The sequence below is a fragment of the Solanum dulcamara genome, chromosome 10 (assembly GCF_947179165.1).
Source record: "Solanum dulcamara chromosome 10, daSolDulc1.2, whole genome shotgun sequence".
NCBI classification, from domain to species: Eukaryota; Viridiplantae; Streptophyta; class Magnoliopsida; order Solanales; family Solanaceae; genus Solanum; species Solanum dulcamara.
In genome coordinates, this window is record NC_077246.1 from 28,518,308 (window position 1) to 28,543,085 (window position 24,778).

At 35.5% G+C, this 24,778-nt stretch overlaps 1 long non-coding RNA gene across 1 annotated transcript; it reads left to right on the top strand.

Annotated features, from left to right (window-relative positions):
- Nucleotides 1–20,068: 20,068 nt before the first annotated feature.
- LOC129870865 (uncharacterized) lies at nucleotides 20,069–22,029 on the top strand. The gene is made up of 3 exons (XR_008762143.1): nucleotides 20,069–20,278; nucleotides 20,692–20,754; nucleotides 21,558–22,029. It is a non-coding gene; the product is annotated as an uncharacterized LOC129870865 (long non-coding RNA).
- Nucleotides 22,030–24,778: the final 2,749 nt, after the last annotated feature.

Consider the following 24,778-nt stretch of genomic DNA (forward strand, 5'->3'; position numbering starts at 1 on the left):
GAATCAAACGTACCCGCTCCACAACATCCCTAAGTAAGTCAGTATCCAATGCATCAACCGCAATAGAATCAAACCATCCAATAGGTGATCGACACCTACGACCATACAATGCCTCAAATGGTGCCATCTGAATGCTGGAGTGATAACTGTTATTATAGGCAAACTCTACTAAGGGCAAGTGTTGGTCCCATCGGGCTCCAAAATCAATCACACAGGCCCTAAGCATATCCTCCAACACCTGAATAGTCCGCTCGGACTGACCATCGGTTTGGGGATGAAATACTGAACTCATCTCTAGCCACATACACAAACTACGCTGTAATGCCTTCCAAAACTAAGAGGTGAACACTGAACCCCGATCTGACACAATAGAGATAGGCACCCCATGCAGCCTAACAATCTCACGAAGATAGATCCTAGCTAACTGATCCGCATTGTAGCTAGTCTTCACCAAAAAAAATGGGCTGATTTGGTCAATCGATCCATAATCACCCAGACAGAGTCATACTTAACCAATGCCATGGGTAATCCAGACACGAAGTCCATAGTGATATGCTCCCATTTACACTCAGGAATGGGCATCCTTTGCATAGGACCACCTGGTTTCTGATGCTCATACTTTACTTGTTGGCAATTTAGACACTTAGCCACAAAATCAATAATGTCTCTCTTCATGCCACACCACCAATAGTGTTGTTTTAAGTCATGAAACATCTTTTCCACTCCCAAGTGAATCGAATATTTGGAACAATAAGCCTCCTCCAATATCATACGTACCCATTCACTCACCTTGGGCACACAAATACTACCATTAATCTTCAAAACTCCTTCCGGATCAAGAGAGGCTGATTTTGCTTCACCACTCAACACTTTGTCTCAAATGGCCCTCAACTTGTCATCTTTAAACTGGTGTGTACGAATCTGGTCCATCAAATTAGACCTAGCCTCCACAAAGGCCAAAATACCATGATATGTAGAAATATCAAGTAGGACCAACTGTCTAGCCAATGATTGAACCTCCAATGCCAAAGGCCTCTCAACAGCCTTAAGGAAGGCCAAACTACCCATGCTAACTGCTTTGCAACTCAGGGCATCCGCTACCACATTAGCTTTGCCTGGATGATAAAGTATGGTGATATCATAGTCTTTCAATAACTCTAACCACCTACGCTGCCGTATGTTCAGATTCGATTGAGAAAAGATATATTTAAGGCTACAGTGGTCAGTATAGACCTCACAATGCACTCCATAGAGATGATGCCTCCACAACTTCAGAACAAACACCACCGCTGCTAATTCTAAGTCATGGGTAGGATAGTTCTTCTCATGTACCTTCAACTATCGAGAAGCATAAGATATAACTCTACCTTCTTGCATCAATACACCACCCAAGCCGACTCCCGAAGCATCACAAAACACAATAAATGCCACGCCCTCCTTGGGTAAGGCTAGAATAGGTGCTGAAGTCTATAATTCCTTGAGCTTTTGAAAGATCGCCTCACACTCATCAGTCCACTGAAATGACACGGTCTTTTGAGTTAGCCTAGTCAATGGGGCTGCAATAGAAGAGAATCCTTGAATAAACTAATGATAGTAGCCTGCCAACCTAATAAAACTCTGAATCTCGGTAACCGAAGTAGGCCTAACCTAATCATGAACTGCTGCAACTTTGGCTGGATCAACCATAATACCATCCTTGGTCACTATATGACCCAAGAATGTCACGGATTCAAGCCAAAACTCACATTTGGAGAATTTTGCATACAACTTCTTCTTTCTCAATCTCTGAAGAACTGTCCTTAGGTGCCTAACATGATCCGCCTCATTCTTGGAATAAACCAAGATGTCGTTAATAAACACGATCACAAACGAGTCCAAATAAGGTTGAAATACCCGGTTTCAACTCCATAAAAGCAGTCGGGGCATTAGTCAACCTGAAGGACATAACCACAAACTCATAATGCCCATAATGAGTCCTGAATGCAGTCTTTGGGATATCAGATTCCCGAACTCTTAACTGATGGTAACCGGACCTCAAATCAATCTTTAAGAACACCGATGCACCCTGAAGCTTGTCAAATAAATCATCAATGCGAGGGAGAGGATACTTGTTCTTTATAGTGACTTTGTTCAACTATCGATAGTCAATACACATCCTCATGTACCATCTTTCTTCTTCACAAATAAAACTGGTGCACCCCACGGTGATACACTAGGTCTAATAAACCCTTTCTTCAATAAATCTTCCAATTGTTTTTTCAACTCTTTCAATTCTACTAGAGCCATCTGATAAGGAGAAATAGAGATAGGCTTAGTGTCAGGCTCTAAATCAATCACAAAATCGATATCATGGTCAGGAGGAACTCCCGGCAAGTTTGTAGGAAATACATCCATAAACTCTCTTACTACCCTCATAGTCTCTATAGGAGATGACTCTGTAGTGAGATCATGTACATGAGCCAAATAAGACAAACAACCCTTATCCATCAAGCGACGAGCACGAATATAAGATATCACCCCCTTATGATACGAACTCGGATTACCCTTCCATACCATGCTAGGTAAACCGGGATAAGCTAAGGTCACGGTCTTTGCATAACAATCTAATATAGCATGATAAGGAGATAACCAGTCTATACCCAGTATCACATCAAAATCAAGCATGTCTAATACAATCAAGTCTACATGGGTCTCTCCACCCAAAAATATCACCAAATATCCCTTGTATACCCAATCCACCACTAAAAATTCACCTATTGGGGTAGAAATAGTAATAGGCACAATAAGGGACTCACTCACATAATCAATACCCACATCAAAATAAGTCGACACATAAGAATAGGTAGACCCTGGGTCAAATAATACTAAAGCAGAACGATGGCAAATTGGAACAATACATGTAATAACTGCATCAAAGTTTTTTGCCTCATATCTACCCGGTATAGCATAGCATAACTGATGATCACCTTTAGCCTGCAAACCACCACGAGCACTACCTCGTGCTCTACCCTTAGCACCACGGGTGCCACCTCTAGTATTCTGCAAAGAACCCCGAATAGCTGGAGCATCTGTAGAACGAACAACTAGTGCCCCGAGCCGCCTAGTAGAAAAAGCACGTTTGGGGCAATATTGGGCCTTATGCCCAAACTCATCACACACATAACAACCTCAAGGACCTGAACCCGTGGGGGATAACCAAAAGTATCAAAATGGCCTTCGGAGCCTGAAAAACCCTGAATAGCTGCTTGGACCAGTCTGCCCTTATAACCATGGGTTCCTGAACCCGAATATTCTCTGCCCTTGGAGGAATAACCGCTGAACTAACACTACTGACAAAACCTCTTGGCCCCGCCCTATCTAGCACTTCGGATACTCTCTATCATCCTTGCATGATCAATAATACTCTGAAACGTACCTCCAGACAGTACAAGAGAGGCTGTAGCCTCCTAGAGATAACCGGCAAATCCCTTCACTAGCTTGCGAATCTGGTCGAACTTAGTGGGAATACTCGACATAGCATAATGAGATAACTCATGAAAGTGAGTCTCGTACTCAGATACAGATAGAGAGCCTTGCTCCAGTCTGTCAAACTCATCCCTATGCTGATCACAAAGGCTATAAGGCATAAATCTCTCAAGGAACATCGCAGTAAACTGTTCCCAACTCATCATAGGAGAACCAATAGGTCCACGAGCAAGAACCGACCTCCACCACTCCTTGGCTACTCCCGCAAATTGATATGAAGTGTAAGCTACTCTATGTGCCTCTAAGATGCCTAGGTTGAACAATTTGTCTTGGCACTCAGTCAAAAAGTCATAGGCTTTCTCTTCGGCTATACCATTAAACCTTGGAGGCACTAATTGAACAAACCTCTCGAAGCTCTTCTACTCAGCTATCGACATAGCAGCACTAACAAAAACTGGCAGAGCTGCAAATCTCAGATGTGCAATAGAAGGCACTAAAGAAGAACCATGAGTATGAAGTCCTATACTAGGCCCCTGAACTGGCATTGTAGCACCAACTATGACAGGAGAACCTACGCTACTTGGAAGAATACCAGAGGTAGGAGAACCATCCAGTCTAGCTAATAATCGAACCAGTAGTTCCTGAAGCATCGGAGCACTATCCAGAACCACATGAGGCTGGGATGGCCTCTGCTCCTCAGTCTTCTACTCCAAGTCATCCTTATGCTCGTACATTGGCTTAGGTGATGGCTCTCTAGCTCATCCATGAGCAGGTGCCGCTCTTCTCGCTCGGCCTCGTTCCCTGACTCCACCACGTCCTCTACCTCGCTGCGTGCTGGGGCTCAGGCAACAGGTGCAGCCTCACCCTTAGTAATGATGGCTCTAGTCCTCACCATCTCCGCAAAAGGAATAGATTAGAGGTATACAACACTTGATATGAATAAATCGCATGAATGGAGTAAAAAGAAGGAAATCCTTCTATTAAGTATCTCTTAGCCTCTCGAAGATAAGTACAGATATCTATGTACCGATCCGCAAGACTCTACTAGACACCCTGCTCTTTAACTTATGAGACCGGTGAACCTAGTGCTCTGATACCAATTTGTCACGATCCAAAAATTGAGGTCATGATAGCACACATCTCAAAACCCAATCTGATGTGTAACCCTAAAAATAAAACTCATACCAGACTTCCAAAGGAGAAAGTGATGCCACAATTTAAATAAAAAAAACAATAAAGAGAAAATTATCCCAAAACCTGATGTCATAAGTATAAAGAGCATCTAATACAAGGTTCAAATCTGAAGATACAACATAAGTCTCTGAATGATACAAAAGACTGAAAAATAAGGATAGATTAGTGACGATCCAAATTCTAGGACTTCACCACTAATTTAAGAATACACAATCCTCTAGAATATCAACTACCACGTGAGGTACTCTGACTAGTATCTGCATCAAAAAGGGATACAGAAGTAGGGGTGAGTACAATTCACATGTACTCAGTAGGTTTTAGCTGACTGAGTATAAGGAATTAATCAAACCTATAAAATAAACTAAGAAACACTTCCACCTGCATACAGAAAAGTCCTACTTTGACATCAGTGCCACCAGTTTATATATATAGTGGCGCGAGTAAAGTAGACCCATAATAATAACTCATAATCACAATTAATCAGATAATTCAAGCAGCACAGATATCAATGTAATGCAATGTAATATGATGATGCAATGATGTGGTGGTACGGTGGAATCAAGACTGTCGCACAGCCTGTCGTATACACCTGCCGAGCTGTGCTACCAAGCAGGACTCATGGGGGTCTCGCAGACCATATACCTCAATCACAATATCTCATTATCCTTGCCACCTCCTTGTGGTCAACGGATCACAATGCATCCACTACCCTACTGTAATACTGCATCGGATAGGGACTCAAGATACAAAGGTTTAAAGGTGTTTCATTTTCTTTCTCAAAAAGAATTTCCATATTTATCAGCTTCTATGATGAATGAGGATGAACGCATCAAAACACATATGACATGGAAGTAATATTCAACTCACATGTGGTAGAAGGTTCAAAGTTCTCAAAACTTAACTTATACATGATATTCACCCTCAATAAATAGTAATAGGAATATTCATTCCTTTCTCAACAATATTTCAATACTCAAGCATTCTCAAAACCCCCAACTCAACCTCTCAGGAGAGCATCACAAGTCAAATAATATACTCAAGTCTCTCTCTTAGGCAAATCACGAATCACATGCTCTCAAAGCAAATAAGATAACAAATAAGGCCTCCACACGGGCTATGTAATACAAATAAACCCCCACATGACAATACATTAATAAATAAGCCCCCACACGGGCATCACAATATATATATAACATTCTCAACTCATACTACGACCTCATCCCAAAGTCTATAACATATGAATGACTAATTACCCCATCTCAATCTCAAAGAAGGATAGCCAAACCTACCTCAATTGCCGAAACCGCACTCGAACACCTCCACCGAACAAGCAACTCTCGAATTCAATGCCCGAACTGGCAACCCACTATCAACAATAAAACATACACATCACAAGGAGTCCAATGACACCCATATTGATAGGTTTCAGAATCGGGGGTAAAATGGTCCAAAAATTAATTATTTCCGAAAAAGATCAAATCTGGAAATTTATTGGACAATTACATTCTACTTGTAATAAGGAACTCATGGTTGAAAAACCCATAAAAATAGAGCTCAAAACGAGTTAGAAATCACCATTTTCCTTAAATTCAAATTAGGGAAGAAACAAAGATTTTTGGGGTTTGAAACTAAACTTTAGGGGTTAAAATTATCAAAAACTTAATGAAAAGGGAAGGTTTTAGGTCAAAAAATCACTTACCCAATACTTTGCCTTAAAAATCTCTTCTCAAATCACCTCAAGGAGTTCAAGAACTCAAACAAATGATAAAAATATTGAAATGGAAAGAAAGGGGCGTTTTCTGCCCAAAAAGTTACTGTTCACGTGTGTTACTGTTCACGCGTGTTTTATATAAATTTTTGAAAATCACCCTCAAGGTCATTACACCTCCCCCCTCTTTCTCTCTATTTCTTCACTCTCACTTCCAAGAAAATAAAACAAAAACACTAGTAGCATTCTATTATCCATCACTACACCAACACAAACACGTAGACTATGTAATACGCTGTGTTCCCTTCTCCTTTTCGTCTCTTTCCTTGAAAACCCAAGAATCTCAGGTTTAGGGGATTTTAATTTGTTGGAATTTTAACCTATATTCATGTTATTTCTTAAATTGAACATATTATTACTATACCGAAAGAATAACGCAAAATAATCGTATATCTACAGAAAAATATGTGAGATGAACAAATTAAATACGACATTTTAGTAAATTGTATTGTAAAATAATATTAAATAAAATTTTGTGTAAACAATTATATGTGAAGATATAAAGTACAATCTGTGAATGATAAATATAAATTATTGAATTTTGACTTGTTTGTTAAGATTAAAATGATTAGATATCACTAGAATTTACAAAGTTTTTCTCTCATAAGAATAATAAAGGTACGATAGACGATTAAAATTTAATTAGATATATATGATTTCTTTTTTTACTTGTTTTAATTTTATGAAATACAAATATCTAATGAAACATCTCATCAAATACTTCTTTTATAAATGATATTTCAAATATATTATTATTCTTTTTATCCATTTGATTTGATCTCTCATAATCACTATTTTTGTTGTCGATATTGATAAACATATGAAAAAATAAATATTATATGATATACATGATCCTACCTGCATAGGAAAATACATTTTTAAATATTATTCCTAAATAAGTTTTGTGGTGGATGCATTGAGAAAATGTCATTGCCACTATTACTTCTAATCCTAATATATCTAGTATGACATTCAATTTTTTCAAAATGCTTCCGTTAGAACATAGTATAGAAAATAGAAATCCCATCACTTCCTTTCTAATATTCAGTTATTCATGTTATTTCTTAAATTGAACATATTATTACTATAACAAGAAAATAACACAAAATAATCGTATATCTACCAAAACTTTTAATTTGTGAGCGATGAACAAAGTAAATATGACATTTTGGTGCATATGTTATTTTATAAGTTCTTCAAATTATAATAGATGTGTGTTTATATATTTATGTATGTGTGTTGTATTATATCTTAAGTTCTTTAAATTATAATAAACCTATCATAGGGTTGCCTAGCGTAAATATTTATTTATTAGTAGGGTAGTTGATTTTTAAGAAGCAAACCTTATATTTATTATTAAGTAGAATATTTAAGTTATTTGACAAGACATTTTAATAATTGAATTTTTAACTTTTGAGGTTTTCACTTTATAATAATATAAATATATACTGTATATTTGAGTCTAAATTACTAAATATATATTATATATTACTTATAATCCTAATATATCTAATTTAAAGAACTTAAAAAATCCTTCTCAATAAAAAGAAGTTACGGAAAAGTAGTACTTGTCAACACTGTGAAATGCTATAACACAAACACATGAATGAACGGTTACTGGCAACAATAATAAAGAATAACAACAGAAAAACACAACGAAGCGTATAGTAATAGGCAACTGCAACCAAAAAAGGCACAGAAAGAGGAAAATTTCGTTATGAATGGAAGAAATAAAAAATAACTAAACAACACTAGAAGAAAAAAATCTTTCAAAACTTCAGCAAGAAGCTAAAACCAAATAAAATTACAACCTTATTTTTCTTTACCATTATTTATTGACTTTATTCTAAAATACCTAATTTAAAATTTCAGGCCAAAGTCTCAAAACCGAAATAAGCACAATCATATGTTCGACCTACACCGATATAAACAACTCATAAAATGTCACATCATCGGGTATCCTAGGCATGGCCCGCACTCGAAGACCATTGCTAGTCCCCAAGTGGACCACTTGGTCCAATCACACATTCGTTCATTCAGCGGAAGACTTAAACAACAGGAAAAAGGGACTATCAAGTGGGCTAACCAAATTAACAACACACGAAAGAATAACATATTTAAACTAAATCACAACTCAACTCCATACCAAAGAATAGTTTTGAAAACCAGAACAATAACTCAACAACATCACTGTCTGTCTATGAAGCCTCTAATACTATCAAGAAGGTGTCAATGACAAGTCAATGGCTATCCAAAAGGAAATACTTAAAGGGAAAGATAACAAATCAAGAGTGCCTCCAGATGCAAGGAGGACTCACCAAATCTGAGGATAGAAATGTTCTTCAATGATGCGCCTGTTGAGGATCTCTAACACATGTATCTGCATCATGAAATGATGCAAGCCCAATGGCGTCAGTACATGGAATGTACGAGTATGTAAAATGGCAGGATGAAACATACATCAAGGTAGAATCAAATCAGTTCAAATATCTCAAATCAGGAAGGTGAACAACTTAATCAAGATGTCCTAAATCTAAAGAAATAATAAGATTTAGATAGGGACCAATCATATACAATCCAATCGAATCAGAGTACTATCAAGACCGGTATAGGAGTTTCTCTTATCCAACAACCATCACTTATGAGCTAGTGATAGTACAACAAGACAACGTTGTTGCCACGTCCGTTCAATACCTTGTCAGGGTAAGAACGAATCAACCAATTATGGATCCAAAATCAATCGAGTTCTATTGTTTCAGGATAATAATTAGGAAACATCCGACTAAACGGTTCAATCCTCTCCTATGTTTGACGACGTAGTTATTAGGTTAAAGTTATTACTTACTCTTACCCAATTCGGTGCTCAATACTCCTCCCAAGACTCAAAGCTCATAAGACAATCAATCCAAATCAAACCAAATCAATAAGTCTCAAATTAACTCTTATCAGTTCATCAGTCCTATCAAACCAATGCTTTCAACCAATCAAATTTCCAACCATTCCCAATCATTTATTTAAGAGAAGTTTTGACAATCATTTATGATAACATTCAGTTGAGACCATTCACTTGGGTTCAATTATGAAAATATAAAGTACTACCAAGTTCATCAACACTATCATCATGCTCACATCCCAATCACAATCATGCATTCACAAATCCAAGGCTATAGACTCAATCCTTAATTATATACATTAAATATGCATCAATATGCTATTAGGGTATGAAACAAGTTGTCCAAATTATTTGATCAAGAAACTAGTTCGTCGAAGAGCATCAATTTCTCAATAATCTGTAAACATGTTAAATTTAAGAAAGAAATTCTTAAAAACACAATCATAGGGACTCAATCCATTCATAATCAATCTATTGCAATCATGGGAACATGAAGGAACAAAGTCCGTATTTTAGTTTAGCCTTACATACCTGGAAGTTAGAGGGAACGATCAAAACTCTAAGGGATTGCTTAAAGACCTTGAACCCTAGCTTTCTTTATTTTCTCCAATTGCTTCTCTCAAGAAAATATAAGTTTGCATGTGAGAAAAACCCTATTGGTGTGGTAAGTGACTGATTTTTAGTCCCTAAACGTGCAGGATTCAATTGGGAAAAGGTGAAAAAAGACTGAAATGCCCTTTATTAAAACTGGGTGGGCACTCTTCACAAAAGGCCACCATAACCCGTGAAGCTCACCACAGTCTATGGTGGGTGTCGTGGTACTTGACTTGAGCATAGGTCAAGATGGGTTGACCTTTACGAAGGACACCACGGTCCGTTATGCTCACTATGGTCTATGGTGGGTGTCGTGGAGTCGGGATGGATTGGGGAGAAGTGGCCACCACGGAGACCACCACAGCTCATTATGGTCACCATGGGGTGTGGTCCTCTCCCGTGGTCCTCGTATATCTCAAGTGTCTTGGGGGTTGGGCTCACAGAGAGTTTCACGGACAATGATAAGCACCATGGGCCGTAGAGACTTCTATCGCCCCTTTCTTACCCTATTTACCAATTTCCAGGCCTTTTCACGAGTACTCTTCATGGATCGTAAAGATCAATATGGCTGATGAAGGGTATCGTGGTGAGCCTCTGATGCAAATTTTTAAATCATTCAGTGTTAGTTTAGGCTAAGGACTTTGAGGGTGTTACAATATATTCCCTTGAGTTCATTCATCCTCGAATGACAACCAAGCAAGGAATTTACTCAAGACACGAATGCAATCAAAGCTCATATATTCAATCGATAAAACAATCACTACTCTGATTTAAGGATGCATATCAAATACTCAAACTCGGGATAAACATTAAATCAAAGATTAGAGAAAGAAACATTACCCTCAATATCATTATTTGGAGGCATGAATAGATGTGGGTATCTAGCTTTCATATCCCTTTCAGCTTTCCAACGTAGCCTCTTCAACAAACTGATTTCTCCATAGAACTTTGACAGATGCATTCTCCTTTTTTCTCAATTTGCGAATCTAACAATCAAGAATATGAACTAGAACCTCCTTGCCGGTCAAACCCTTTTTTATCCCAATGCTCTCTATCGAAATAACAAGTTAAGGGTCTCCCAAACACTTCATAAGCATAGTTATGTGAAACACAGGATGAAGAGCTACTAACTCCTATGGTAGATCTAACTCATAGGCTACATTACCCACCCTCTTTACAATCTGATAAGGACCAATGTAACGCGGACTCAACTTCCCTTTATTGCCAAACCTCATAACTCCCTTCATGGGTGAAACTTTTAGATACACCAAATCATTCACCTTAAACTCCAAATCTCTCTTTCTAACATCAGTGTATGATTTTTGGTGACTCTAAGCAGTCCTCAACCTCTCTTGGATGATTTTAACCTTCTCCATAGCTTGGTGAACTAATTTTGGTCTAATGAATTCGGCTTCACCAACTTCAAACCAACCAATTGGCGATCTACATCTTCTCCATACAGATCTTCATAAGGAGCCATCTGAATACTCGAATGGAAGCCATTATTATACGCAAATTCGATAAGAGGTAAATGATTATCCCAATTTTCTTTAAAGTCGATGACGCAGGATCTAAACATATCATCCAAAGTTTGAATTGTGCACTCTACTTGGCTGTTTGTTTGTGGATGGAAGGTAATGCTAAGGTTTACTCCTAAACCCAAACCTTTCAGAAATAATTTTCAAAAATGAGCAGTAAATTAAGCTCCCTTATCTGAGATGATAGACAAGGGGACTCTATGAAGTATGATAATCTCACGAAGGTACAATCTAGTGCAATCATCAGCGGTATCAGTAGTCTTAACCGGTAAAAAATAGGCTGACTTAGTCATCCTATCCATAATCCCCAAATGAAATCATATTGTCTAGGAGACCGCAGAAATCTTGTAATGAAGTCCATATTGATCATCTCCCAATTCCATTCTAGAATCTCAATATTCTAAGATACTCCATATTGTCTTTGATGCTCAATTTTTACTTGTTGGCAGTTCGGGCACTTAGACCTAAAATCTGCTATATCTCACATCATTCTATTCCACCTATAAACTTCTCTCAAGGCATGGTATATTTTTGTAGATACTGGATGGATGAAATACTTGGAGATACTAGCCTCTGTCATGATCCTTTGTCGAATGCCATCAACACTTGGGACACACAATATACCTTAGTACCTCAATAATCTATTTCCCCCTTTGGTAAAATCCGTTACTTTTTGATTGTGAATATCATCTTTTAATTGGAGGAGAATGGAATATTAATCTTTCATTTCTTTCACCTCTGCAACTAAAGACAATTCAGCCTCATTCCGAACAATGGAACCACCATCACTCGAGTCAATAAGTTAAACTTCCAAACGTGCAAGTCTATGCACCTTTTTGGCCAACTCCTTATTTCCCTCCTCTACATGGGTAGTGCTCCCCATAGATAATATGATAAGAGCATTAACAATAATATTAGCTTTACTTGGGTGGTAGAGAATGCTCATATCATAGTCCTTGAGCAGCTCTAGACATTTCTTCTGCCTCAAGTTCAGCTATTTCTGAGTAAACACTTATTGTAGGTTCTTGTGGTTTGTGAATACGTCCACATGCACGCCATAGAGATAATGATGTCAAATCTTGGGAGTGAATACTACAACTACCAACTCAAGGTCGTGAGTCGGGTAGTTCCTCTCATGAGTCTTAAGTTATCTCAAAGCATATGGAATAACATTGCTCTTTCTTAGAACCCATGAAAACTGATGGGTTTATTCTCAAGAAATCTCTAATCCTCATCGTAGCAGACAACTCTTGAGAACTAGAGCTAGGAACTGGTGAACTCTAGTTGCCATTTTAGGAAGCTACCAACTGAGTGAGCATAACAATCGCTACCTTGGAAATTAGCCTCTGAAGTCGGTGCAGGCTAAGTAATAGGCTCTTGGGTGCGTTAGTAGACCTTCCAGGTCGGCCCTTAGTTCTCACTCCAGAGGGTGGGGGCATCTCAGATTATAGAATCTCAGTATTGGCAGCGTTCCTCTAACAAGCGATGCGTTTATGAGGCATTATCTACAAATGTGTAACACATGAATTAGGAAGGGACTTTGAGAGTTAGACTCTTTAGTACGAACTCATAATGTGAAAGAAGTGAAACAGTTCCTAATGTAATATAGCCTCTTGATTATTAGTGTGGTGCACAACACACCCATAAGTAAGACTCTACTAGACACGACTTTATAGACACCCTAGGACTCTTGAACCTTGTGCTTTGATACTAAGTTTTTCACACCCCAAGAGGGTACCCTAGGCGTGGCCGGCACTCGAGGACCATTGCTTATCCCCAAGTGATCCACTTAGTCCAATCACACATTCATACATTTATCTGAAGACTTAATCACTAAAAAAAGGGATTATCAAGTGGGCTAATCAAATTAACAACTCATGAAAGAATAACGTATTTAAACTAAATCACAACTCAATGATATGTCAAAGAATAGTTTTGAAAATCAGAACAATAACTCAACAACATCATTGTTTGTCTATAAAGCCTCTAATGCTATCAAGAAGATGCCAATGACAAGTCCATGGCTACTCAAGAAGAAATACTAAAAGGAAAAGATAACAAATCAAGAGTGCCTCCAGATGCAAGGAGGAATCACCAAATTAGAGGATAGAAATGATCTTCAACAATGCGCCTGTTGAGGATGTCTAACACATGTATCTTTATAATGAAATGATGCAGGCCAAATGGTTTCAGTACATGGAATGTACGAGTATGTAAAATGGCAAGATAAAACATACATCAAGGTAGAATCAAATCAGTTCAAATATCTCAAATCAGGAAGATGAACAACTTAATGAAGATGTCCTAAATCTAAAGAAATAATAATATTTAGATAGGGACCAATCATATACAATCCAATCCAATCATAGTACTATCAAGAGCTATATGAGAGTTTCTCTTATTCGACAACCATCACATATGAGACAGTGATAGTACAATAAGTCGACGTTGTTGCCACATCCGTTCAATACTTTGCTAGGGTAAGAACAAATTAATCAATCATGGATCCAAAACCAATCAAGTCCTATCATCTCAGTATAATAACTTAGGAAATATTCGACTTAACGGTCTAATCCTCTCCTACATTTGGCAACATACTTATTGGATTTGAGTTATTACTTACTCTTATCCAATTCAGTGCTTGATACTCCTCCCAAGACTGAAATCTCCTAAGACAATTAATCCAAATCAAACCAAATCAATAAGTCTCATATGGATTCTTATCAGTTCATCAGTCTTATCAATTCAATCCTTTCAACCAATCAAATTTCCAAGCATTCCCAATCATTTATTTAAGAGAAGTTTTGACAATCATTTATGATAACATTCAGTTGAGACCATTCACTTGGGTTCAATTATGAAAATATAAAGTACTACCAAGTTCATCAGCACTATTATCATGCTCACATCCCAATCACAATCATGCATACACAAATTCAAGATTATAAACTCAATTCTTAAGCATATACATTCAATATGCATCAATATGGTATTAGGGTTTATGAAATAAGTAGTCCAAATTATTTGTTCAAGAAACTAGTTCATAAAAAAACATCAATTTTTGGATAATCAGTAAAACGTGTTAAATTTAAGAAAGAAATTCTCAAGAAACACAATCACGAGGACTCAATCCATTCACAATCAATCTTTCACAATCTTGGGCACATGGAGGAACAAAGTCCATGATTTAGTTTAGCCTTACATAACTAGAAGTTAGAGGAAATGATTGAAACTCGAAGGGATATTTCGAAGACCTTGAACCCTAGCTTTCTTTCTTTTCTCCAATTGCTTCTCTCAAAAAAATACAAGTTTGAATGAGAGAAAAACCTTAATGGATATTATAAGGGACTGATTTTTAGTCCCTAAACATGCAGGGTTCAGTTGGGAAAAGGTAGGAAAAGACCGGACTGCCATTTATTAAAATTGGGCGGGCACTCTTCATGGAAGGCTACCACGGCCCGTGAAGCTTACCACAGTCTATGGTGGGTGTCATGGTCCTTGAATTTAGCTTGGGTCAAGAGGGGTTGACCTTTACGGAGGCCACCACCTTCCATTATGCTCACCACGGTCCGTGGTGGGTGTTGTGGCCTTAGAGTTGGGCTATATTGGGGAGAGGTGGCCACCGTGGAGACCACCATGACTCATTTTTCTCACTACAGGGCATGGTCCTCTCCTATGGTCCTCGCATGTCTCAAAGGTCCAGAGGTCAGGCTCACAGAGGGTTTTACGAATCGTGATAAGCACCAAGGGCCTTAGGCCTTCCTTGGTCCCTTCCTTACCCTATCTCCCACTTGCCAAGCCTCTTCACGGGCACTTTTCACAGATCGTGAAGATCAATACGACCCGTGAAGAGTCTCGTGTCTAGCTTCTGGTAAAATTTTTTAGATCATTCAGTGTTAGTTTAGACTAAGGACTTTGTGGGTGTTACATAAAACTAACTTTCAATTATGGGTTTACCTTGAATATAGCAAAAATCAGTCTTGAATATAGCCGGACAAAAATCAAGTTCATGTATCAAAAATTTCTTAGAGTTGTTCAAAACTAGGATAATTAAAGGGATATATGTCTGTGTACATTCTACCCTCCAAGCAAAAATCGAGATTGGTGATAATCAAAGGGATGAAGAAAAGATAAGCTAAGCAAGACAATTGAAACAGAGCAAAAGCTAATTTGACTCAAATAGAGGAAATACAATAGCAAACCAATGAAATCTACAGATTGTAAAAGATTAGAAGTGTTACGTGTCTTTAGAGTGAGATGGCTTTTACATGAGCACATAATTCATAAATATATCTATCTATCTATGTAGAAAATGACTAATATGACCTCAGTTAAAATTTTAATTCCACTTGGCTAACATGTTGAAACCATTGTTTCTATAATATTGAATATATAATGAATGAATATAAGAAGGGAAATGTAACATCCCCTAAAAACATTGTATACGATATTTCAATTCTCGCCTAAATATGATACAGCCTCTGTATTTTGGGCATAACTTTTCATAGGAATATCCAAATTGGGTGATTCAAATTTCTGAGTAACCACAAAATCATTACCTACAACTTTTGTGCAGACTATATTTTAAGTTTCGGAGGTTAATTAGGTAAAACAAATTAATTTTTTTAAGGTAGGATGCTGTGACGGAAAGGAGTGTTTATAGAATAAAAATCATATCTCACTGTAGGTTTATCCAAATTGGTTGATTCTTAAACGATATGAAACTAAACTTCCATATCTATAATTTTTATGAAGACACCAAATCCTAATAAGGAATTTATCTTATTCAAACGCAACTCCGAAAAAGAGTATTCTGTTAAAAAGAACTCATCTCACCTACCATAGAAAGATCTAGATACATTTTACATCACCCATGACATAAATTGTCCTCCATTTAACATCATCCATGACATCAATATATTCCATTAAATTTTCAGATTTTTCTTTATAATTATTTTATTTATTGTTAAGTCTCTCTTTCCCACCTATAAATACCCACCTTATTTCCTCATTTTATTTATCAAGCTTTCTCAAAGCAAATCTTCTCTCTATACACCTCTTTACACATTCTCAAATATAGTTTTAGTTCTTAAGAGTAAAGAAATACTATTCCGCTGATTCATATACTCCGGATAGTACACAAAACATTCCGGCAAGGAGAGAAGCTAGGACTCAAGAGTGTTCATTAAGTCTTTCGGTACCGACTAAAGCTTCGGATTCCAGGTATGTAAGGCTTCAATGAGAGTATTTCTTCCACTTTCATGTCTAAATTATTTTGATTATATGATAAATTATATTTATTTTCTTTAAGTTTTACTCTAAGTTATGTGGGTGTTTATTCATGGGTTCTTCCACCCATGTAGTCCAAAAACTCTTTCAATTAAGTCTCTTGATTTCAAATAATATTTTCTTATGGTAATTCTTATTTTTACTTAATAGTATAAATCATGGCTAAACTAATGATTATTGGTCTATTTTGATGCAACATAATTTCATATGTATGAATTGATGGTTTGCAAGTAATTCCTCTATTTATCTATTTAAAGGTTCTTGAAATTCATGGTGGGTTGTTTAAAGCATGATTTTTAATTAATGGATTTCAAAGTATTTATGTATATTTATTTACATACATATTTGCAAGTTGAAGTGATTTGAACCCACCTAGTTTTACTATGTTTTTAATAAAGTTTGACTTGAAAGCTTTGACTCCAAATAAATGTTTATGAAAGCAATATCTATGATCAAAAAGGGAGTCTTATGAAATGAAAGAATGATGAAATGATATGAATGATGGATTCTTTATGCAATAAGGACAATTCTTGCATATTTGAATTATCAAATGTTTTAATGAGCTATTCTACCGAATATGATGTTTGAATTCTCAAGTTATATGCTATGAATATTTTGAAGTATTAAACTATTCCGTGGGATTGACTTAGCACCGAATGAGGCATTGAGGTGAGATTCGGTAAGGGAATCCTAGTAGCAACCCCTTGTCTCATTAACTATGTGCCAACATAGGAGCCCTTGTAGGCTTAGGCTAATAGATCCATGAAAGCCCTTAAAGTTAAAGCTAAAGAAATGAATGAAATTGACGGAGTTCTACCTGACAAGTAGTCTCTCCGGCCAACGTAGGGGGTTATGTTGGATTTCATGTAATAGCTCGCATGGTCTTAAATGTCGGTTATGGTTAATTTCCCACAAAATAAATGTTTTAAAGGATATATATATGATTTATTATGCATACATTAAATTATGTTCCATATTACATAAATGTTTTAATGCTTCCTCAATGTTTATGCATCCTTACATACTTAGTACATTCAAAGTACTAACACATACTCTTTTGCCTACATGATATCACCATGTAGGGATCAGTGCTCCTCCTCGTTCTCCTCCACGTGGCTAGTTGATATTCCATTGAAGACTACTTTTGGTGAGTTCCCATGTTCCGGGAACAATACTCCTTTATCTCTCTAGGTTATGATATGTTAAGATATTTTACTATGGCATTTCTTCTATTATGATTGAGGGTGAGCTAGGGACTTGTGTTAGCCCCGTTAAATCTAATAGTTAGAGGTATTATTGGACATATATAAGTTGAAGATTTACTATTATGATTTCCGCTTGTTTATTTATCATCATTACCTATGAAAGGCTAAAAGAATGCTAAGAGGCTTGATTGAGGTACTTTCGAGTTCCTCATTCGCCATGTCACGTCTAGGCCCTAGGCTTGAGTTGTGACAGGAAAGCAATGTAACAAGCCAAATGAATATCAATTAGTCTATTATATTTTATTTTGAGCATTTTATTTATGTATTGGTGGTTTCTCGATTAGTTTTCATTGTTTGTATTAAGCTAATTTTGATATCATTACTAAAAAGTTGTAGGTGTGGTAAGCAAATGACCTTATTGTATTGACATCTACTATTTTTAAAGTCTTACCTTATGTTAGTAACTATATAACCATCTCATTTTACATGATCACAGACTTACAGTGTCATATATGTTGTTCATGTTTCTCATAGACCATTTGTCTACCAAACACTTAGAAGATAGAAAAATTTGGTGCGTCTAATGGCGGAGTCAGAATATTTGTTCAGGGGTTCAAAGTATAAGAAGAACCTCATGTGATATTGCAAGAGTACGGTACGTGTAGTAACCTCTCGGTATGCTCTTTGTAAAAGCAACCATAGGCATTTCAGTGGTTCAAAAAAATAAATATTAAACTAATCAAAGATACTGAAAACAAAGATACGTTGATAAAAAGAATTTTAGTCGATCAGCTTTATTATATAAGTTAATTCCTAAAATACGTGAAAATTAAAGGATTAAAAAAGGATCAAGACGGGGAAGAAAAATACTGACCTTAACCCGTTAAATTTAACTTATTTTATCATACCGCATTAAGAATTTCTTTCTACTTTTATCTTGCTCCATCGAGCATTCTTAAAATTTTTGTGCTTTTTATAATTTTATTTTGTAATATTTTACTTTATTTTGCACTTTTAAAAAATATTAAAGTAGTATCCATTCAATCACATATTACTATGAAAGTCGTCAAAATTCTCTAAAAGTGTGTAAGAATAGAGTTACTAATATTATAATGCATATTCAGAAGATAAATCAATGGCATCGTCAATTTTTTTAATTCATATATAGTTCAATTTACTAGGTTAATCATCATTTATGAAAAAAGACAAATAGCGAATAAATCAAGTTCGTTCAGTTTCTATTTCTCTAAAATAGATAGAAAAGAAATTCCACGAATTCTGTTAAATTGATATTGTTAAAAAGATATTGATGCTTTTTAAGTTTCTTCATTCAATTACATCTAATTTATCCTTTTTTAAAAAAAAAATATATTACATTTCTATCTCAATTTCAAGTTTAATATAATTCATCATTTTTAAAGAGTTTATTCAAGTTAGTATATGAAAAAAGAGTTACGTTGAAAGAAAATGAATAATAGATATAAGAAGAATAAAAAATAAAAAATAAAAAATGTGTAATAAATTGAACAAAGACAAATTAGAAAGAAGAAATATACAAAAGAGAAAAAATAATGAAAAAGGATAAAAAGATTCAAACCCAAAATTGAGCGCAACGAAGTCTTTACTATAACATTTTCAAAAGCATTTAAAAGTGAAAAAAACTTGTTGTGCATGAGACTTGAACCCATTACCTAGGAGCAATTCTTAAACCCATTATCCATTAAGCTAAGCTTCTCACTTGTTTTTAGGGGATTCATTTTAATACATATACTCATAAAATTAGAATTTGACGTTGTATATATAGTATAATTTTTTGACGAAGGTGGTTGGGTTGAACCCCTGGGCTCCACCGAAATCCGCCCCTCGGTGCGTCATCAGTAAGAGGGAGCGATCATATGCTGGTTCAAAGTTCTAAATTTAAATGTAAGTTAATATGCCACTTTCACTTGTTGTAGTATTAGTTTAATTAGTTCTTTTATTCATTAGTATTGTGTAGTACCCTACATTTAAATAAGGTCAAATATATCTTTTAGTTTCTATTTTTTCAAAAAAGAAAAAAGACAAGTTGTTGGTTTATTTAATGACCCAAACAAAAAATAAAATTAAAAAAAAAAGAAAAGAATTGGGCTAAAAGTCCACACCACCTATGGCTTCATTCTGCAGAAACTAAGAAAACAAAACAAAAGGGAATTAGGTGTGGGGGTTCTGCGCAGCAACCAAATAGGAAAAAAAGTTTTGAATAGATAGAAATAAAGAAGAAAGAGCGGAAGGTGATTTCGTTTGGGACGCAGAAAGAGAAAGAGATTATTGGAGGTTTGTTATCGAATTCTAGGTAAATCTTTGTTTCTTTCCCTTCTTCTACAGCTTCATTGATAAATCGACAGAAGATGAAAAATTATCAAAAGGGATAGTTAGATACTAATTATGATTAGGAAGATAGAGGTAGTCTTACATTTTTGCAGTTAAGGCACTAAAATTAATCTAGTTCTAATCTAATATTATTTTCCTAGAAACTCCATATTATCATAAGGAGCTTAAGTCCATACATAAGTGTTCTGGTGAGTTTTGAATGATCTTTTCCAAACTGAAAGGATCTAGTTTAATATTTTTTTTAAAAAAATACCTCCCCAAGATTATTAGCCTAGATAAGTCACTTTGGGTATTAAAATCTAATTCTTAGAGAGTATAATTGGGCAGTAAGGGTGAACATAAAACTAACGTGTGATCGATATAATGTGATTATAGATTGACCGAAGGAATTCATACAAATTTCTCTAGCAACGAGATTGGTATTTCGGCACGAGTACTGTGAGTAGTAATCTTACCACAATTTATATTTTTATAACTTTCACGATTTATACATGGTTTAAAAAGTGAATGTGTTACCGAATGTTTTGAACTTGTATATTGGACAAGTCTTTTACTTAATATGATATTAAAATAATTATGTGATATGCTCTCACTTATATAAGACTTGTTTATTGTTAATTGAAATATGATTTACTATTATGGAAAAGGTTTGCCCTTTATTTGAAAGTATGTATCTTGATATATTTTTATGGTTTAAGTTTTATATAAGGTAATTTGATAAGAACTTGAATGTCTTTTAATATTTGAAAAAAATGCTTCTACTAGTTATAAAGAAAAGAATAAGTGGAAGTAGACCTTGATGGATCCCGTAGCTAACGACAGGTTCTTTAGACCTGGTGGACCTTATATTTACAGATTACCGATATAGTCGTCGCTAGTAGGAAGGTAGAACTAGCATATCGTTACCGATATCCCTCGAGAAGGGATCTATTGAAATGAATATTTGGCTCCTTTATGAGGGGTCCACAATGATTACATGATTTATTCTCGGAAACCTCCCAAATATAAGATTTGATATGAAAGTGTTTACTGAGTTTTTTTTTCTAAATGGTTGACTTGATTCTATTTATACGAAACATACATGGTTGATTATTATCACCATTTTTGAAAGATTATTTATTTTCATGATTTTGATCATCATACTAGGATGTTTTATGACTTGTCCCTCACTGAAATGGTTGTGGTTAAGTGTTATTACTCACTGAGGTAGCGTCTCACTCCCCGCTAATTTTTTTTTACAGAGAGCACAACTGACATTGGTGAGGAATTTGTTAACTAAATCTAGCAAGTTGGAAAATCCATGGTGAGCCCGCACTTGTTCACGCGACATCAAGTTATTCATTGTTATGGACCTTTATTAAACTCTTAGAGTTTCTCCATAGTCATTCCTTTATTTGAGTCGTGAGTATTCTTTCATTATTGTAGACATGTGACTAGTTTTAAACTTTCTTCCCATTTTGGAGATGAATTAGTATTATTGTGTGGCGAATGGATTGATAATAGATATTATGTATTGATTTGGAGATGTTTAGTTGTGTTGTTGATTTCTGAGACAGGGAAAGATTGGATAGGGCCAAAAATAGAGAAAAGTCGGTCCGATTTTCTATAGATTTCCATCAAGGCTTGCTTTGGGATTCTCCCTCGTAACACCAGCATGATCCTAAATTGGGTCTTGATAAAGTTGGTATCAGAACTTAGGTTATTCCTGTTACTTATGGAGCATACATTAGTAGTAGAATCTAAATTATGGTTATGTTACCAACCATTCCTATAATTGGGATTCTGCGAGGACAGATAAGAGGTGTCTTATCTTTCTTTCTTATTCCTACTTACGTATGTGATCTTTAAGACAATGAGATTAATCTAGAATCATTTTCTTTATTAACCAAATAGCTTGAACTAATGTTACCTCGACTAGACATCCCCCTTCCTCAGCTAGGGCAATGGGCAGAGATCGCAGAACAAGTCGAGGTAGGGGTCGTAGTGCCTCCACTATCACATGAAAATGCTACTGTTGAGGTACTCACTTCCATGTAGAGGGTCATCGAGAGTTTGGTTGATAGAATGGACAGACATGAGAGGGTAGTAGAGGTATTCTTGAAATGAATACATGTGTAATTTTAAAATCACCGTTAGATATTGTGGCACTGATAATGTGTAATCTGATATTATTATATATTAGGCATGTACCATTGCATAAATCTTCACAAGAATTTAGATTTCGTAATAACATAATTGGACAATTTTTTTCAAGGTTAGTATGTAAGGAGGTAAATCAGCAGGATTAAAAGTATGTAGTAAGTCTTCATATTGACTTTGCTATTGGATCTATGGTCTCATCCGTAGCTAGATATGTTTTTTCCATAGTTGAAAATTGGATGATTAACATGTCATATAGCTCGTCAATAACATCATTTTTTGTTAGAATAGCACGAGAAGTGATAAAAAAAAAAAGAGGTGTGTAAATTAGGATAAGTAACTCTGAATAAAAGGCTTAATGAATCTTTCTCGTTGACGAATGGAATGATCAGAAAATGGGGAATTTCAATTTTACCTTTATTGATCTTTCTTTCAGTGCCATTACCAATTCTCATTAAGTATTCATAAAAGGCTGGATTTGTCTTGGCATGCATGTTTTCTAGTAGTTGTAATTTTTCAGGTTGGCTATAAATTTGATGGCATAGCAGACCTTCACGAACAAAGTCTTCTATTTTTTCACTAAGAACAACTGGAAGAGTTTGTCTGAAATCACCACTAAAAACAACAACCTTTCCACCAAATTTGTATTTTGTTCTCATTAATTCTTTCAAAACTAAGCCAAAAGCTTCGACTATTTCTGTTTTTGCCATTGAAATTTTATCCCATACATAAGTTTTGATTCATGAATTAAGGATGATAAAGAACTTTGTTTGCTTATGTTAAAACTGAACTCTTCATCGATATTGATTGAAAATTTAAAACAAGAATGATCAGTTCAACCATTCGGAAAGGAGTGAGGTTGCGACGCCTGAACCTGCAGTTTTTAATACTATAAATCCTCAGTATCTCACAGTTGCTAATAAAGAACGATATAAAAAGCTTTATCCAGCTCCTTTAGGGCCATCAATAAAGAATGCACTGAACTTATCTGAAAATATTTTATCTAGGATTACATTGTAAACTCTTCATTGTGCAATGTTTAATTTATTTTGTAGTAGTAGATCATCTTCACTGATAGTAATATTTCTTTCAAAGTAAATGTCTTTAGCTTTCTTTGTTAGCGCGAAGACTTTAATTATATTTTGGAATTAGTTTAAATTCATTAATATCACGACCAACTGAATGAAGAATATTATTGATATGCGTTAACAATTTATAACAAATTTCATTTGTAGTGATGTTTGGAATTCTCGCAAAATTATCTAATAGGGATATTTCAAATTTTTCCCATAATTCTTTTAAATTACTTGGGCTACAGTAGATCAACAACATAAAAAACAAGTGTCTATGACTTGATGGAATTAGATAATCTACTGCCTCAAACATACATTCTACCAAATTATTTAGCTGAAAGTAGCAATCCCCCTTTTTCAACTGAATCTCTAAATGGTTTGCAAGGTTTGCCATTAACAGTTAGCAAATTTTGATATGATTTTGGGCCTCTTATGATGATTAAAAGTAATCTAAGGTAGTATCTTTCTACTTCAGTAGGATGACAAGTGACGATACGTCCAATAGCATGTCCACATTTTTTCCGTTGTTGACCACACAAAATATTCAGACAATTCTCGATATAGTAAGTTTAAACTTTTAGCGGTGTCGTTTACTATGTTCATAACCAAAAAATTCAGTTGACTTTCCTTTTTCGAGCACTTGATTATTTATAATTTTATTAATATTATCAGTACTTTTGAATAAAACAAGTTGTCCTTCAAGATGTGTTGATGATGGTATACATTTGAAGACATTTCATTGATACTAACAGTAAATATACGCGATGCTACCTCAGGTGCATAAACTCATCTAGATGGTTGATATTCTTTCATCTCATCAACTTCTATATTTATCATTAGTATGAATTTGGAATGCGATTTTATCATATCCTTTTGTCACGATTAAATGCCACGAGTCATGATGGTGCCTACTATAATCCTCCAGTAGGTAAGCCAATCTGTATCCCAAAACTGTGAGAAATGAGATTAAGAGTAGAAACTAAATAATACTAAAACAATGACAGGAACAGTAGGAATAAGAGAAATCACACCGAATAAAATATATACATCAAAATGTAAGATCCCTTCCAGAACCTAAAAGTCACAAGTACAAAGCTAATATACAAAAACTGATACAATTTCTAAAAGTGGACCACAAAAATAAAGATTTTCTAAAAAAGAAAAAGACTAGTCAAATATGTACAGAAGGATATAGGAAGATCCAAAAATGTCAAATGCTCACCCAAGCCTCCGAAATAGACTGTAGCTGG